Consider the following 5,382-nt stretch of genomic DNA (forward strand, 5'->3'; position numbering starts at 1 on the left):
AAGCGGGGGCCCCCCGCCGCCCAAGACCCCGGGCCCCCGGAATCCTCTGGGCGGCCCTGGGTAGCATGGACCTTCTTTGGTTTCAGCTCATGTGGATTTGCACTCCTTTGGGTTTGCTTGGAATTTGAGGTTTGCCTGGTTTGCATTTTGACCAGTGGTTATCACAAAAACCACCACTACTGTCATCATTAATTAGAGTCGGCAGGCTCAGCAGAGAGGGTGGCTCACGTACCCACTCCACCACAGAGATGATTGCTCCAAGTCAGTGTTGCATATTGGTGAGCCAGCCCTGGGGGAGGCTGAGCCTCGACCAACCATTCTTTGTTTGGTCTGTGAGTAAACAGATGACTTCTGTATCAAAAGCTGTCAATCCTGCACCTTTTGCCAGCACTAAGGGCTTGATCCAAAGCTTACTGGCATCAACAGGAGTCTTTCCTTTGACTTCGGTGGGCTTTATATCAGCCCACACAGAAACGGTAGCAACTTTTCAAAGTGAATTATCTTGGCCATTTTAAATGTTTTTGGCTCCAAATACCAGAAGTACTACATTACCCATATCGGTTCCCCAAGTATCCCACACCAAAGCCACTTCTCAGTTCCATGAATACAATGTCATATCCAATAATACACAGTCTTCTTTTTACAAAGTACTATAATATGTTACAGGAGCAGCCCCAGAACCCATGTTTTACTACCATTAACACAGCATATTTTAGTAATGTATTTTAGCATAATCTAGCCAGATTCCCACCTTCCAAAATGTCTATTCTTTATGTTACAGATATATTAAAACTTCAGGATGGAGAAAGAAAGGTGTTATTTTATAACCAAGGACAGACAGACCTGAATGGACAGCAAATATCAGTAAAGGTCATAAACACTTTGAGGAAGACAGATGCAAAAAACTGATAGAAATAAAGGCCAACTGTCATGCCAAGTCTTCAGCGGGAGCCTGCACATTCCTCTGTGACATCTGTTTGGAATCTTGAGCCTTTTAGATCAGGCTAGGCAGCCACATGAAAACACACGTGGTACTGTGACATCATTGTTGGTTACAACAGACAGCCACACAATTTTATGGACGTATGTTGAAAAATGCCAATGTCACGCATGAATGTAAATGGAGGAGCAAGGACTTGGTCAGTGTAGAACAATGAACAGTTTGGCACTGCCTATCAAGATCCAATAAGAATACTGACTAATAAAACTATTGATGGGTCGTTTCTAAGCTAACTTCAATAGATAATAAACTTACACTGGGAAAATACTTTAAAATACTTCCCAGTGTAAAGAAATATGATATTGTCTCTGCTTCCTGACAGGTGCCAAAAATGAATCTAGATATAGTTCTAGCATCTCTCACCCTACAGTTGTTTCCAATCATTGCTAATAATACTTATGGAACCTTATAAATGCCCTTCTAACTTTAGCAGCACATGGAAAAACATGGTCTCTACCCAAAGGAATTTACAGAGCATTTGTAACAGACAAATATGATGTCTAGTAATAAAGCAAACACAAAATGGCACAAGGTGATCATTGCTGGAATGCTTCATAGAAGAAGTGAGTTTTAAAGAAGGATTCATAGAAGGAATTCAAGGAAATGAAGGTTTCATGGTCATCAAGAAATGGCAGGCTGTTCCAAGTGTAGAAGGCATGAAAGAAGTGAGGAAGTGAAAGAAACAGGAAGGAGAGAAGATTGGATGAAGCAGGACAGCATGCAGAAATAACAGCAGAGACAGAGGTGGGGCCAAGGTTTCATAGAACAAAAGAATAAATCTGATGTTGATGTGGTAAAAGATAGAAAGCCAGTGAAGGGTTTCAAGGAAAGGGCATTGATGAGGTGAGGAATGGTAGGAGAGGAAGATGATTTTTGTAAGTGACATTTTGTAAGGACTGCCTTGCAGGGAAGCCAGAGGGCAGGAGGTCACTGAAGCCTAGATGAGAAATTATCAATGTGCTTCTGTAGGGCTCTGGCTCACAATTATAGCAGTAGAGACAGAGAGGAAAGGGTGGATTTTAGTAGCATTATAGAGGAAGAAGTGACAAGACTTTTGAGAGGAGGAGTTGAAGGTGACACTAAGGTTGTGAACCTGGGAGATGTAAAGAATAGTGGAATTGTCTGTTTTGGACATACCTCATGTGAAATAGCAGCAGGAGAGATCTGAGAGACAACTGCAGATGCAAGACTAGACTGTGTGGCAGTGGGTGAAAGAGACAGGAAGATTTGAGAGTCAGTGGCAAAAGTGTGGTTAGCTGAAACAGTAAGAGCTAAGGAAGTCTTGGGGGGGGGGTGTAAATCACTGGGGCAGATCAGCACAGTTCCTTTGAAGTCAACAGAGCTTCCATCAGTTTACACTAGCTGAGGATCTATCCCAGAGAGTAGCAGTTCAGTCCTGCTGATCTTCCATTACCCAATCAATTCCTATCCAATGAGTGGGGTGTTGCCTGGTCCTTTTTATGGTTGATGATGTTTAGATTTACTGACCAATTGATCTGACTACAATAAGGTTCTTTCTCCCAGGATCAGGCTACACAGAATTCATATTGTGGAGTTCAATATCTTGTGGGGAGTCTTGGGGTGGATAACAAGGACACTCACATGGAGGGCAAAGTAAAACCTTAGATATCTTTATTAAAATAATAGAGAAAGCTAGGAAAGATCCAAGCCACATAACAAGTTAAAGATAATACCGGATCGGGATAATCTGTGGTATCATTCTATGCATAAGCTTTTAGACTTGCATACTCACACCCTTAGTTGAGGACCTGGTGGTAAGAAACAACAGGATCAGCCCTGTCTCTGGTATGCAATGTCTCAACAAGTTGAATGGTCAAGTAGAAAATAAGCAGACGGCAATGTAAGAGGCCCAGGAAAGAACAGCCGTGGACCACATGGTGACTGCCCTGTTATAGGGCCTGAGTATCATCTGCTCATGCTCAGTCCTCCATGCCCAATATTATGCCCATATTTAGCCATTTCAGCAATATAATACTGAGGTGTACTTATTCTATAGGTTAACATCATGATATGTGTAGCTACCATTTCAGCACATGATCATGCTGTCACCCCTGGCTTACACGGATTTGTGGTATTACTTCCATGTTCCTTGCGGTCACACCTGACTCAAACATTCTAACTCCTGTCATTGAGCAAGCTTTTCTTAGTTCTCAAAATCTAAAGGTAACCAGTGATGTGTGCAAAGGGTTACGGCCTACTAAGCTACACTTACGCTAAATTATGCTCCAGCTACTGTCTTACAGGATACAGGCCTGTAGGTTTCTTGCATTACAGCTGAATACAATAAAAGGCGAGCCAGTGAATATAATGGGGCAAACTTGCCCAGTGGGCTACCTGAGTTGCCCAAGCACCTCACCTTAGAGGAATCACAAATGAAAGGGAAGGTGCAGGCACTGGCCAGTATAGTTATTCATAACATTTAGGACGCACTGCATCAGCCTGACTGAGCCTTCCATGGTAGATGGGTTAGTACTGACGCCATTGTCTGCATGCACCAATAATTGCTCTCTGAGGAATAAATGTCCTCACTTCTGCTAACAAGTTATGTGACTAACTTGGCTCCCTTCCACTTTTTAATGAGAGTCAAGGGCTTTGAATGGGGGAATTCAGGTGCATGAAACCTGGTTCTGTGGAAATCTTTGTAAAGCAATTGTTGTTGCTGGCTTTTAGGGAGGCCATTTCAATTCACACTACATAGCCATTGTCCCTTAAATCCATAATGATGTCCTCCTCAATTCCAGGCTGTTAAGCCTACTAAGGAAATAACTGAGACTCTTCTTATTTGGGGGGAAGGAATTTGTTTTGATCAATAACCAGACGCTGTGGCATATTTATTTAAAGGTTTTGTGATATGAAGGACTGACCATACGCATGCCTTCGCTGCTGTCAGGAATAGTTTCCAGTCAGCAAGTTGTGTCTGGAAGTTGTTGCACAATGGTGATAGCTCTCAATTTGCTCTGGGAGGGACAGACTTTGGCTGATTTCCCCACAATCTGGTGATATGGTGGTTTGGCAACTGGAGTATCAAATAGCAATTATCGCTATCTACCAAGGGGCTTAGTCACTGTGGAAGCATGGCTGGCCAGGTGGTGAGAGAACTCCAGCACCACAGGAGAGGGGCAGAGGGATATGAGGAGAGAGAGGCTCCTGGGAAGCAGGGGATGGAATGGAGGGATAGCCAGGGAGCAGGAGGAGCATTTAGGAAGCAGGGGGTGGGAAGTTAGAAGGAACAGAGCAGCATGGGAGAGGGAGGGGTGGTGAGAGAAAGGCAGCACTATGGGAGGAAGTGGATTTGTGGGTCTGGAGTTTGAGAGGTGAAGCCGTTAGCACAAGAGGATTCCCCACCCATGAAGAGTTTAGATATCTAGGTGCCTGATCCTGTGACTTCAGTAGGAGCTGGAGTTGCTCTGTGCTTTATGGGAGATAAAGCTCCAAGCAGGACTGGGCCTTAACTGAGGAGCAAGACTCCAAAGTGGGGGCCTGATCCTGCTCTCCTTACTCACGTACTACTCCAGCCAAACTTCCACTGAAGCTAATGGGTATCTCGCTTGATTGTAGAGTGAGTTAGGTATTCAGGGTGAGGCCTTCACTTCTCCCCATGTCAGCTCTAGGTCCAGGCCACCTGAATGGCTTGATTTACTTTCAACAATAAAAATAATACCCAGAATGAAACATTAGAGCCCAGCTATTGGTCCGGTGTTGTGCTGTCATTGACATTTGAGAGAAAGACGCTAAGTTGGGTTGTCTTCTGCAGCCCCTCCCCATGCTGCTCAGTGCTCACTCAGGCAAGCGGTCCCAGTAAAAGTCATGGACTCCTGCTATGAGTAACTACTATTCCATGTGAGACAAGGCTGCAGAATCAGGCCCTCAGCCTTTTTTGTTCTCCCCTCAAAATGGGCAAAGCTCACTCTTTCTGCAATATGCATTGTAAAGGGGGAAAAGCCCTCCTGTCTCACAGAAGAAGAGAAAGCTCTTACTCGGCACTGTAATAGTAACAATTATAGCAAACAAGCAAATCTCTAAGCAACTATAAAGAGAAGTTCTCTCCATAAATTTAATTTGATGACTCTACCTTATGTTATATTTTTGGCCAAATGTCAGCAGCATGATGCCCAGATAGAGTTTTCTGTGAGCTATAAAAATGTTAACCCGGCCTAGAATATGGCAATGAGGTCTTCTGCGGTAATTAGGGCATGTGCTGTCTTACCAGCTTAGTATGCCTGCATACAAATGCAGTATATCTATGCAGCGGCGGCTCCTGGCAACAGCGCTCCAAGCGCGTGCCTGGGGCAGCAAGCCGTGGGGGGAGCCCTGCCAGTCCCTGTGAGGGCGGCAGTCAGGCAGCCTTCACTGGCTTGCCT

Source organism: Mauremys mutica, chromosome 2 (assembly GCF_020497125.1).
Source record: "Mauremys mutica isolate MM-2020 ecotype Southern chromosome 2, ASM2049712v1, whole genome shotgun sequence".
In the NCBI taxonomy this organism is placed as follows: Eukaryota; Metazoa; Chordata; order Testudines; family Geoemydidae; genus Mauremys; species Mauremys mutica.